Source organism: Symphalangus syndactylus, chromosome 10 (assembly GCF_028878055.3).
Source record: "Symphalangus syndactylus isolate Jambi chromosome 10, NHGRI_mSymSyn1-v2.1_pri, whole genome shotgun sequence".
NCBI classification, from domain to species: domain Eukaryota; kingdom Metazoa; phylum Chordata; class Mammalia; order Primates; family Hylobatidae; genus Symphalangus; species Symphalangus syndactylus.
In genome coordinates this window covers 84187742-84202079 of record NC_072432.2, presented here as the reverse complement: position 1 = coordinate 84202079, position 14338 = coordinate 84187742, and positions in this window count along the sequence as shown.

Sequence of the window (14338 nt, the reverse complement as noted above, 5' to 3'; positions counted from 1 at the left end):
CAGTTTTAGAAAGTAGGAAACCCACTACAAATGAAGTGTCTGAACCTATAGTCCAGAAGATGTGTGGTTTAAACAAAAAAGAAATTGCTACTTAGGGGAATGAATAGCACCCTATCTATAAATAAAGACTGCCATCATATCTGTTTTCTCCTACACTTGCCCTTCATGTTTTTCTCCTTATTGACTCAATCATTCATTCATTCCACAAACATTTATTAAGTATATAGGCACTAGGGGCACAAAGATGAATAAGACAAAGTTCATGCCCTTCAAAAGGAAAAACTGGGTGGAAAAACAGAATTGTGAGCAGACAAATAACCAAGTTTGTTTAAGTGCTATAGAAAAGATAAGAATAATAAGTCATGAACCACAGACTGTGCCCAGAGGACTTAGGAATGACCCCATTGCATAGAAGACATTTGGAGCTGAACTTTGAAGTTTAAATAGGATTTTCCTACTAGAGACTGAGCAAGGCCATTTCCATTTCCTCCATCCCTATCTTTGAAGCCATGAATATTGAAGGGTATTTGACCCATCTGCTATCAGGAGAGTCTTCTCTGAGGTGAGCAGGAGTGAATGAGGAAGGAAGAGAATTCTGGGCAGAGGGAGCAGCTTACACAGAAGCCCCGTGGAAGCTGGAGTTTGACAGGCAAGAGGAAATGGAACTCAGATGGTGAGGGGGAGAGCAGTATGAGATGAAGCTGGGGACATTTTTAGGGGGTCGGAATGATATGGGGATAGACCATGTTAAGGAATTGTTGGGTGTTTTGTTTTTTTCATAAACCAATGAGAAGTCACTGAACTGTTTTATGTACATAGACCACATGATCATCTTAACTGCTAGTAAGCAGAAGCTCTTAGACTAACAAACTGTGGTTTCTTCCATAGCCTGGGATTCTGAGTTTTCCTTGCCACCTTTATAAATCTAAGCTGTAGACTCATTGGTGGGAACAGTTATAGGTATCAGAATATCTTCCCATCTCTCATAGTCTTGTAGTTTTCTTCTCAATAAAGGCAGGCACACTGGCAAACTTTAATAACTGTCAGGTGTAATTAAGAATAGCCACTCTCCTTTAGACTTGCATAGGAAGCCCTTTCCGCTGAGGAGGCCACCCAGTCAGTTTCTGGGTGGCATCTGATGAAGCCAAGGGTTAGAAAAAGCACTGGAAAAGATGTAGATAATAGCAGGAGTTAATGATATCCACACATAAGACAATATCCAAAGAGCAGGACCTGGAGCCCAGCAGATACCACTGCATTGACAGCTGAATTTTATTCATACCGTCCTGAATATGTCATTTTCCATGGTTAGGATGTCAGGCTGTGACCTGAATTTCCAAGTGTGTTGCCTGTACCATCAGCCATTAGCTTGCAGCAAGGCAGGAATTTAAGTATGTATAGTGAGGCTTGCATATTCAGTGTTTTAGGTAAGGAAGATGCCTTGGATCTTGGCCCAGCTGAAAAGGAGTTGCCTTTCTTTTACATTAATATGGTCTTACTTAAAAGAACATATTTACACAAACACACATAGTACACACAAAGAAAATTCTCGAAGGCTTTCTAGGGAGGACCTTTTAAGAAGCAAAGCTCTCAGAAGCATATTTTATTTGCAAAGGTAAGGAACTAAATTGTAGGGTTAAAGGCAAGAATGAAAGAGCTGAGAAATACTATGCCAGAGACATGATGATTCCTCCGGAATCTCAAATTTTTCTCTAGGGAAAGAAGGAAACAAGGTCAAATAGAAAAGCATGGGAAAAAATTAAATATGGCTCTGCTTTAAATTGCAAGCAACACTTTCAGGAATGCTTGGCTGCACTATTGGTAGGAGGTAGGGGAACTAGGTTTCTTTTCCAGAAATCTGCTTAGGGTATGGGAGTGGATTTTGAAAACAAACAAAATCCATTTTAGCCTCAAACTTGAAAGGGCTAAGAACATACTCTACTGAACATACTCTAACTGCTTACCTGGACTTTGTTTTGCCCTGTGTCAAACAGGTCTTTTGACGACCAAGGCTGGCTGTGACACCCAGAAGTGAGCAAACAGATCACCATGTAATCAGCTTAAACACATCAAGTGGCCAAGTCTTTTTTGAAGAACTCAGTCTTGTCATCTGACAGAAATAAGCAGTATTTTCTAGACAATCTCTTCTTCTCCTGCCCAGCCGTCGAAAGACCCCTCTTTTCTTCCCCATTCCAAGCATCCTTGTGCTGTTTCTCATTCTTTTTACTTTCATCAAAACATTTTCTAAAGCACTTTTAACCAGTGATAGCATTTTGAATGAAGAATCTATTCCATCAAAGCGGCAGTGGGAACATGGCTTGTTGGCGGGTTTAAGTTCTGAAATTTTAGTTACACTTTGCACTGAGCATCTACTATATATATCGAGGACTTTTTTCTTTTGTTGTTTGGTTCCCATATGGAAGTATGATTTGTCTGTTCAGCATGCTTTCCTTTGGAGAATTACCCCTCCCTAGTCCATAACAATTTTGCTCAGCCCATATGGTTTAGGCGAAATTTCCCTTCCCTTCCTCTTCCCCTAGGAAAGGGCTTTTGACCCAGTCCTGGCCAAGCACAGTATTCTAAAATCTTGCTAAGTGATTGGTTCAAGAGTGAGCATGTAGCAGCTGCTGACATTTGAATATTCTCATTTCTCTTTGACTGCAGCTCTCTGTGCCCTGTTGCAATAAAAAATTCAGTTAATACAGTAATTAGCTCTCTCTTTTGTTCCCAAAGAACATTGAAATTTAAAATGGACGTGCATAAACAAATAGATTGTTGCTTATAAATGGAAAACTTGGCTCAGGTAAGGGCTCCTGGGAGCTCCATAAGGACTTAAAAGACAAAACTGACATGAGCCATTTCAATACACAAATAAACTCTTTCACCCTCCCATCTAAATACACACAATTTGACTTAACGAAACTTGCATATACACTATTTGGTGTTTGTTTCGTTTTCTCAAAAAAGACTTTTGCTGCTGACGATAAAACAACCCTGAAAACATCCCATTTCTTTGGAATATAGAATCAACCCTCTTACACACAGCTTGGGTTATGGAAACTGTTTGTGGGTCCATTTATTAGTAAATCCATAATGACACTGGGCATTTGTCATTTTCTCTCCACTTTCAACTTAAAATTGTAATAGTATACCTATGTTCAACACTCCTTTCACATTTATGGCTTTTATACTTACTGGACATGATGAGGTTAATAACCTTTGGAAAAATGCCTCAGAAATTAAGCAGAAATCAGCAAAGTGGTCATAGGTGAAAATGACTGGACATGGTTGCTTTTGCCTTTTTTGGTGGCAAGCAGAATAGACACTTTTTTTTCCCCTTAAAGCAAAGCTTTGCTCCTATTCATGTAATTAACAAAATTTCATAAGTAGAAGAGCTTCTGTACTGATTAAGCCAGTGTTATGTTAGGCCTTCTGCAAAACTTAGTATCAGAAGATTTGAAAATTAGCTAACAGGTTTGGAATAGTATTGCTGTCCTAAGTTTGCTTTCCAACTCCAGGAAAGACACTTACTGTAATGAAAAATAGGAAGGAAACTTTGTTGATATCCCCATGTACGGAATACTAAAGAAGAGACAGAGGTTGCACTGGGTAGATGCTAATGCCACCCCAATTCTGAGAGTCTTTGGTTCTATTTATTTTCTTTCTCCACCCATTGTGAGCAACCTTGATCATACAGCTTGCCTTTAGGGAAGCCAGAGAACATGAGAGCCTGGTCCTCTTTGCAGCTAGTATACGTAACACACTTGTTAAGAGCACAGGCTTAGTAATCAGAGAGACCTGGGTCCACATTCTGCCTGTTTTTTTACTAGCTGTGTGACCTCAAGCATGTGGTCACATTTCTGAGCCTGTTTTTTCAATCTATAAAATGAGAATACTAATGAATGCCTTCCTCACTGAGCTGTTATGATTAAGTGATAATGCTTGTCAAGTTCCTAGAACATATCTTGGAACATGATAAATTTACCCTTATTACTACTATTATAGATAAATCATTTGGAATTCTGGTTTAAATTTTTCCTTTCGAAAAAAAAAAGTTTTTGAGGGAAAACCTCAAGGAATCAGAAAAGCAGAGAATAGTATAAAGAAGCCCCCATGTACCCATTATCGAACTAAGTCAAGTCATCAACTAATAATAGTGACTCTTGCTTTATTTATGCCCCCACCCCCACCCACCACTTATCCACCAAAATCCCAAACATAAATAATTTCATCTGGGGCTTATAGATGACTTTGTTAGAGACTGTCTGCCCTAAAAGGCCAATCTACTCCAGCTGTGTTGGCAAGAAAGACTGGATTATCATAGTGAATTTTCCTAGTTTTACCTTTTCCAAAATGAATCCCAAAGAATATTTTTCCACAGTGTGTTAATAGGTTTTTGTGCCAAAAGTATACAGTTCTTTGGTCAAGTAAATTCTCAAATCATTAAATTAAGAAACGTGATTCTTCTTTATGCTACATGTTTTTTGGAACATTTAATTGGCTGTTATACCATCAGCCTCTAAGAAGACGATAGAGGGTGCAGAGTTTCTTACACAAATTAAACTCTGCAACTACCTTCTCTAGTGGCATCTTGGGGAACAAATGCTCAGTGGAACATACTTTGGCCGGCACAGAATCAGACAAATGTTATTTTGTGGGATTTTGCCACTATTTGAGTAGCCAGATGGCCTGCTCCAGACCATAGATCTGCACTTTCTTTGAGTTTCTTTGAGCTTCTGCAGTTTCTATTTGCTTAGTGCAACTAGAAAGAAGCCAGAATCTTGAGTTCTGGGACTACTGTGCCTCTTAGTAAAGGAGACATGGTATAGATTCTTTCACTATCTTGACACACAGGGAAGGGCCATTAAAACGACCTGGGAAGTGAGAGAAGAGTTGAATAGAATTGAATTCAGTGTGAGATACAATATCCCAAGTGCCTCCCAAGTCCCAAATTCCTAAACAACAGCAGTCCACATAAGCAGAGCCCTGTGAACTTGAGGATTTGCATATTACATTGTCATTGACTGTTGGCATTAGATTGGGATTTGTGCTTAATGACTTAAAGAAGGGGAGAAATGGGGAACTTGGAAGATGTTTTAAAAATGTTGAGTCAGGCTGGACTCAGTGGCTCACGCCTGTAATCCCAGCACTTTGGGAGGCCAAGGCGGGCGGATCAGGAGGTCAGGAGATTGAGACCATCCTGGATAACATGGTGAAACCCCGTCTCTGCTAAAAATACAAAAACAAAAATTAGCCAGGCGTGGTGACACGTGCCTGTAATCCCAGCCACTCAGGAGGCTGAGGCAGGAGAATCGCTTGAACCCGAGAGGTGGAGGTTGCAGTGAGAAGAGATCGCGCCACTGCACTCCAGCCTGGGCGAAGACGGAGCGAGACTCCATCTCAAGAAAAAAAAAAAAAAAAAAAAGTTGAGTCAAAGTTCCCCTCTGAAGTGTGCCATCAAGAACATGGGATGCCTCTTTGGTTATGAGATGACTGTGCTGTCCTGTGTGCCTCTGTGAATCTTACTTTTCAAATGATACTGACAGAGAGTCACCTGGGAGAAAGGGGAAAGCTGTGAGATATAGTAGGTATTTACTGAAGTCCACTCACATCCTGTTCTCCCCTCTTTCTGGGAGCCTTAAAGTTGTACTTCTCAACTCTCCTACAGTCAAGTGGAGCCATTTGACTAGTTCTCGCAGCCATTTGACTAGGAGCAGAAGTAAAATAAGTCACTTCCAGGCCTAGTTAGTGAGAGGCCCAGACATGATTCTCCAGGCTTTCGTTTCCTTGCTGAAATGACCAGGGAGTTGTCTGCATATTTTGGATGGTACAGCTATAAATGGAGTAGCATCTGCCAACCTGGGGAACCTGAATGACTCTGCCGAGCAGAGCTCCTCACTCACCCATGATGGACAAATAGTGTGAGCAAAAATAAACCTTTGTTGTGTTAAGCTACTAGGTTTTGGGGGTTCATTTTTCACCAAGGCATAACTGACGCTTCCTGATTGATATAGGAGGCATAGCTGTGTGTATTATACTCCACTTATCTTCCCCACGCTCAAACAGGCTAGCACCTAGCATGGGTGTCTAACAGCAAATCTTAATGAAATAGAATTATGAATACTTTACACTAGAGCCTGGTCTCTGATGATAAGTTAAAATCATGAAAAGCATATCAAAGGATGATATGGTGTGAATGTGTCCTCTAAAAGCTCATGTGTTGGAAACGTAGTCCCCAATACAGCAATATTGAAAGGTAGGGCTTTTAGTAGGTGACTGAGTCATCCAGTGGAGTGAATTAATTCATTCGTGGATTAATTGGTTATTGAGGGAGTGGGATAAGTGTTATGACAGTGGTTTTTTTTTTTTTAATAAAAGTCAGCTTTGCTATCTCTCTCGTGAGCCCCTTTTGGGACCCTACATAGAGTCCCCACAAGCAAGACGGCGTTCACCAGATACATTTCCTCAATCTTGGACTTTACAGCCTCCAGAACTGTAAGAAATAAATTCCTTTCCTTTATAAATTACCTAGTCAAAGATATTCTGGTGTAGCAACAGAAAACAGACTAAGACAGATAGATACATATTTCTGAGCCTCCTCTCTTCATAGTCACTAAGTAGTCAACTCAGCTGAGTTCTCTGACATTCTTCTTTATTTATCATAAAGATGGATCAAAGAGAGGGGTTCTGAAGCCTCTAATACCTGCCAAGTAATACATACTAATAGCCAACTAGTTTACTAAGTGATTACTAGTACCAGGCACTTTCCCAGCACTTTAGATACATGTATATTTCATTTAATCTTCGTAACAACCCAGAAGTTAGTACTAATAACATCCCTATTTTAGAGATCCTTGCCTTACAGAGAAAACATAGGGAATTTGAGTAACTTGCCCTAAGTCACAAAAAGTAAGAAGCACTAGAAATGGAATAAAATTCAAGACAGCCCACACTCTAACTACTATATTTTATGACCCTCACAATTACCTTTTAAAAGTAATGTCTCCAGCTGTTTTTCCACTTCAATCTCTTCCTGCCTTCCCCTGCTTCCCCATTAACCAGCCATTTCTTTAACCATCACTGATTGAATTAAGAGCAGAAGCATGAATCCCCAACTTCGTCTACTTTTTAAATTGACATACATTATTTTATGTAGGCTGAGGTTGTTTATGTGGTAGGGGGGGGATCCTGGTGCAAGGCTGGATAAACTGAGAGGGCCCATCAGGGTGTGCAAAGGCTGACCAACTAAGGTTGACCTTCTGATTCTTTTTTTTTTTTCATAGTTTTTTTGTTTTTATTATACTTTAGGTTTTAGGGTACATGTGCACAATGTGCAGGTTTGTTACATATGTATCCATGTGCCATGTTGATTTCCTGCACCCATTAACTCGTCATTTAGCATTAGACCTTCTGATTCTTGTTTAGCTATCCTACTAGACGGGGAGGACAAAGTAGGCTGAGTATTTGAAGCACACAAGACCAAACTGTTGATTAATGAAAACAATGTTTAAAGTATTTTATTTTTTGATATAAAAAAGTAATTGTTTTGTAAGAAATATGAAAAATACAAAGAGGTACAAAGAAGCAACTTAAAATCACCTATAATTGCACCTAACATGCATTTAACCTATGATAGTCGCATAGTATTTGTTGAAAATATTTTCCTTTCTCTACTGAATTGCTTTGGTGATCTTGTTGAAAATCAATTAGCCATATATATAATGTATTTATTATTAGATTCTCTACTCTGTTCTATTGATCTATTTGTCTATTTTTATGGGGAAAAATAATGTCTAGATTTCTGTAGCTTCATAGTAACTCTTAAAATCAAATAATGTGGGCCTCCTTTGTTCTTTTTTTTCCCATTTTGATTGTTAGTTTATTTTTTCGAGACAGGGTCTGGCTCTGTTGCCCAGGCTGGAGTATAGTAGTGTGATCTCTGCTCACTGCAGCCTCAACCTCCCAGGCTCAAGCAATCCTCCCACCTCAGCCTCCCAAGTAGTGCACACCACCATACCTGGCTAATTCTTGTATTTTGGGTGGAGATGAGATTTTACCATATTGCCCAGGTTGGTCTCAAACTCCTGAGCTCAAGCAATCCACCTGCCTCAGCCTCCTGAAGTGCTGGGATTACAGGAATGAGCCACCATGCTCGGCCCAAAGTTATTTTGACATTCTACATCCTTTGTTTAAATATACATTTTACTAGTAATTAACATGGCAATTTCTTTTAAATAAATGTCTATTGACATTTTGATAGAGATTGTGTTGAGTCTATAGGTCAGTTTGGGAAGAATTGGCATCTTACCAATATCAAGTCTTCCAATTCAGGAGAATAGTGTATCTCTTCATATATTTAGGTATTTTAAAAATTCTCTCAAGAAGTTTGCTATTTTTAGTCCAGAAGTCTTGCACTGCTTTAGATACATCTTGCAAATTTTGATATGTGGTTCAGATATTTTATAATTTCACTTGAAATTCCTTCTTTAACACTTGGGTTATTTAAAGGTATATTGTTTAATTTCTTAATATTTTGGCTTCTTTCTTTTAGATTTTTTACTGACTTCCAAGTTAATTCTCTTGAAATAAGAAAATATGTTATGTAAAATTTTAATCTTTTGAAATTTATTGAGACATTTTGTAGCCCTGAATATGGTCTTAGTGAGCACTTGATGTACACTTGAAAAGAAGATGTATTCTGCTATTTTGAGATGTTGTGTTCAAATAGGTCAAAGAAATCAAGATGGCTAACAGTGTTGCTCAAATCTTCTATATTTTTAATGAGGTTACACATGCATGTGCACACACACACTCCCCATCTTCAGTTTCAAAAGTTATATTTTTGCTGAGTACAAAACTCATGATTAACAATTTTTTTTTTCTTCTAGCACTTTAAAGACATCATTCCAATTTTTTCTGGGCTCATTTTTTCTAAGGAGAGGTCCACTATCACACATATTGTTATTTTCCTATGTGTTGTGTGTCTTTTTTCACTCTGGCTGCTTTCAAATTTTTTCTCTTCATCTGATATTCATCTGTTTGATGATGATGAATCTATTTGTGATTTTCTTTGTATTAATTCTGCTTGTGCTTCATTGAGCTTCTTGGCTCTGTGTGTTGTTATTTTCACCAAATTTAGAAAGATTTTCACCATTATTTTTTTCAAATATTTTTTCTCTCTCTCTCTTCTCTACCTGGGAAATCAATTAAATGTGTGTTAGGCTTTTTGGTATTGTCTCACAGGTCACTGAGTCCCTGTCTATTTTTTTCAAACTTTTTTTCTCTGTTACTTTGATTATTTATATTGATTTGTCTTCAAGTTCACCAGCATTTCTGCTGTCTGCAGTCTGTTCTTAAGCCTAACTACTCACTTTTTCATTTCATATGTTACACATATTAATTCTAGAATGTCTTCTTTTTGATTTTTCTACTGAGTTTCCACATCTAGTCACTTTTTATGACCATGCTTTTACTGAAATCTCTGAGAATGTTTATAATAGCTGCTTTAAAGCCTTTTTCAGCAAATTCAAATGTAGGAGAAATTTCAGGAGCTGTTTGTGTTGACTTGTTTTCCTGTTTCTTTTCATGTCTAGTAAGTTCTAATTGTATACTGGACATTGTGGATAATATACTGTAGAAACTCCAGATTCTGTTGTCTTCCCTGAAACGGAATTTTTTTTCTTTCAACAGTGTAATTACTAATCATTCCCTATGAATATGTAATCACTTGTTTTTAAGCTTTATTAGTAACCTGCTTCAGTTTTTCCCTATTTTAAAGCTTTTACTCAGCCTTGAGGGACATAGATTTTACTACAAAATTATGGTCTTCATGGAGTTTCGAAAGGAAAGCCTTACCCAGCAATTGCTCTCCTGGACATTTAGTTCAGAGAAATAAAAACTTATGTTGCAGAAAAACCCATACACTAATGATTATAGAAACTTTACTTGTGATAACTAAAAACTAGAAACAACAAAGACATCCCTCATTAGGTGAGTGGCTAACCACATTGCATTATAGCCATACCATGAAATGCTGCTCAGCAACAAAGCAAAACTATTGATATATGTAACAATTTGGGTGGATCTCAAGAGCACTACACTGAGTTAAAAGACAAAAAAGCCAACCTCAAAAAGTCACATACTGCATGACTGCATATATATAACATTTACCAAATGACAACATTAGAGAGATTGAGGACATTTTAGGTCACTGCCAGGGTTAGAAAGAGTTGTGGAGAAGAGATTGGGCATGACTATAAAGGATTCACATGAGGGGTTTCTTCGTGGTGATGGAGTCGTTTTGTATCTTTTTTTTTTTTTTTCTTTTTAGGGACAGAATCTCCCCTTTCACCCAGGCTGGAGTGCAGTGGCACAATCACTGCTCATTGCAGCCTCAAACTCCTAGGCTTAAGTGATAGTCACACCTCAGCCTCTTGAGTAGCTGGGACTACAAGTGCACCCCACCATGCCTGGCTAATTTTTAATTTTTTTTTTTTTTTTTGGTAGAGATGGGGTCTCACTATGTAGCCCAGGCTGATGTCAACCTCCTGACATTATGGCCTTATGCTTATGGAGAACACAGAGGGTGAAGCACTTGCAAAAGACTGAAGAATGATCAGAAAATGAGTAGGAGGCCTGGTAATTTGTAAAAAAGTTTAGATATCTTTCTGCCTTGGCCTCCCTAAGAGCTAGGATTACAGGAGTGAGCTACCATACCTGGCATAGTTCTATATCTTGATTGCAGTAGAGGTTACATGAATTTACTCATGAGATGAAATGGCATAGAGCTGTACATGTGTATTGTGCTAAGTTTATAGACTGGTTTTGTTATTGTATTCTAGTTATGTAAGATAACCATGGGAGAAACTGAGTGACGGGTACACGAGACCTATCTTTGTAACTTCCTGTGACTTTACTACTTATTAATTCTAAATAAAAGGCTTAGAAGAAACAAAGAAAAGCCTGAGATTTTTGCCAAGCCCTTCCAACTTCAGAGTCTGTTTCCTCTGTATTGAATAACAGCTAAAATTCTGCCCAGCTTTTTCAGACTTCTAGCTATTGAGTTCTGCTCAGCAAATTGGAATCTTCCTCTTGCCTCTAGTTCATCCATGGATTTGAAGAGAGTTTGTCATCAGATCTGCAGGTTTCTTCTTTTACAAGTGCCTCCTTTTCAGGATTTCCCTCCTCAATTTCCAGCCACTCTTGCAGGCCCACATTGCATCTTCAGATACCTCAAGTCAATAAGATGGTAGCTTTTTCTGCTTGAATTCCAGCCACTCTATACTTTGTAGAATGCAGAGTGCCCTCAGAGGAACAGTCAGATAAATGCAGACCTCACCCACTGTTGTTCCCTTCTTCCAAAGGTTGAATCCCTTAGAAATTCTGCCCACTTTTGTTCAATCTCCAGTGCCTTCAAATCATTATGTCACATAAATATATAGGCAAATACACACATATAAAACAGTGCATGCATAAAAGCCAATTACAATTTCATAATATTATTCTACATCTTTAGAATTTTTTACAGATTACAAACCACTTTTCCATTTTATGAATATCAATTTTGTGAGTTAAAAGGAATACTCTTATACACTATCTGATTTTTATACAAATTATCCTGGGCCTCTTTCTCATTTCCTGATCATTCTTCAATCTTACAAGTACTTCACCCTTTGTGTTCTCCATAAGCATTTTGGTTCACTAGGGCTCACCCCTCATTCTCTGGCTATTTTCACTTTGCCTATTACCCACAGGTAATCTCATAATTTTAACTACTTCCTATGAACTACCAGATTCCATCATTGTATGTAAAGTTATGACCTCTGATTAGATACCAACTCATAATTGCCTGTTGGGATTCGGAGTATTGAGAATCAGAATATCTAATTGCCTACTGGAATCTCCACATGCATGCACACAGACCTCAAAGAGCATGTTCAAAATTCAACACTAAATCTTCCCCTAAGATTTTATTTTCTTCCTATATTTTCTGTTTCTTGGAGTGGTACCACCACTGTTAGCGCTCACACTAGAAAAATGTAAGTTGTCTCTCACCCTTCAGGTCCAAATACTCATCAAGTCCTGCCAAGTTTACACCTTATTTGCGCTCCACCTCTCCTTTCCATCCTACCTCTACCCTAGTTCAGTATCTCAGCATTCCTCATCTAGACTATTGCAATAAACTCCCAATTGGTCTCTTCATTTCTAATCTTGCATGGTCTAGGCCAAGGGTTACAGGTCTAAGAGGGCAGAAAGCAAACTTGTACTGTGATCTAAGTTAAAGAGGAACCATGGATTAATAAGTGCCTCTATGGCAATATAGAAATCCCCCAAATTAGATTGTTAACATCAGCAAAAATTAATATGTTTGTTCTCTTTTAGTGAAGGCAGACAGATTTAATAATAGTAGTTCCTTGGGTAGACCGTGGGTAGGCAGACCATAGCTTCTGATGGCCCTGGTCCATTTGAGAAATAAAGTTATATATAATATATATAAAATATTACATATGTAATAAGTTTTACATAAAACTTTATTTCTCAAATGGCTAAAGTTGAGAGATCTTTGAGGATTTTTCTAGGACCTTCATGCTAGGATCTGGTGCTATTTTATAAGGAACAAACTTATCAGGAGCAAAATAAGTCCCAGATATACTTCTGCTATGGATGACCAAGTTTGAGGCAAAAAAAAAAAAAAAAAAAAACCCAGCCTCCTCCCTAACCCAAAAGGAAAGGCTCCAAGCTCTTGTTTTCTTACTTCTCCCCTCATCTTATTATGTTCTACCCGCAAGTTTCTAGTTAGAAACTTTCACCAAACATCTTGGCATCAGGCACTATGCATATCAAAACAGAACAATAAAAGTGAGGCATGAAGAAGGAAGCAAACAGAAATGAGCAGCAAGTTCGTTGAGATTTCCTCACTTTATGAGGATCAAATCCCACACATGGGGACATCGTAAGGCAGAATTTCATCCCAGCTTGCAAGGACCAAGAGTGTTTCTTCATGTCTCCTCTTTTTCCTGTTTCCCTTTCCCAATACATTTTCCCTTTGTTATTTGTTTAAAGGGAGAAATTAAATGCATACTCTGATGAAATCTTTGGGTCCTGGTCAATTCGTTTTCAATTACACTGGAGTAGGGAGGATGCGGTGAAGGGGAGACATATCAACTCCCTCAGCTCTTTCTTGTTTTCAGTAAACTTCCTGAGTCATGCTGGAGGCAGTCTTGGCCACAGGGAATTTCACATGCTGAGAAGATGGTCTTCTAGAGCAGTGCTTCTCAAACTTTAATGAGAATGTGAATCGCCCGAGCATCTTCTGAGTCAGTAGGTCTGGGTTGGCACAGGATGATCTGCATGTCTAAAAAGCACCCAGGTGATGCCAATGCTGATGGTCCCCGGGCCACACTTGAAGTAGTGAGGTCTCATCATTGTCATCATAGGACACAGCATTTGCTGAGTATCTACCTGCACTAGGCTCTGACCTAGATGTTGAATTGACATTTATTTTCAAACCAGAACAGTCTCCTAGGTCCTGGGGAAGGTACAAAGATGAATATTTGATTTCTCCCTGCAATGAGTTTCCTGACCATATCTAAGCTCAAAGCCAAGGACATAAAATAGCACTATGATTATAACGTGAAAAGGCCCTGTAGTAAGGGCATAGGACTTATTGCCAAATCCATGGTAAGCAACTTAAAATATACCTGTAAATTAAATTCTCTCTTCTCTTTCTTTTTTCTCTCTCTCATACTCACCATTCTTAGATCTTAAAGTTAGTTATATTCTGGGTAAATGCTTACAGCATTTACCTTTACACAGCGGGCAGGGGAAAAGTAATAAATTCTGAAGGTAGATCTTGAAGGGCAGGAATATAAAGCACTGGAAATTTTTTGATTGAAATTATCCCTGAAAACCTGTTCTCTGGAATATCCATAGTAAGTATTTCCTATTGTCCATTACTGCTGAATTTGGTCATATCTTGGATCTTACTCTCAATTTTGGTGGAACCCCTGTTCTTCGTTTATATGTGTGGTATAAGTTCTAATATTAAGGCCCAATATTATGTGCTGCCTTCAGGTGACATTGAAAGGACTTTGAATGGCCTAACTGCAAGTTCCCCTCCACAGTCTGCTTCTGTGAATAAGGTCCCTTAGCCAAACAGCCTGCCTCATCAAAGGGACCAGGTGCAATTCCTGCTTATCCCTGAGTAGTGGGTTTTGTTTCCCTTCCAGCCTAGAGAATTATTCAAACAAGCCAATCACTCCTCCCATGAAAACCAGGGATCACCCATCCTTTTGATACTACAAAGCCTGCCTCACAGCCCCTGATGGCTCATTATGCT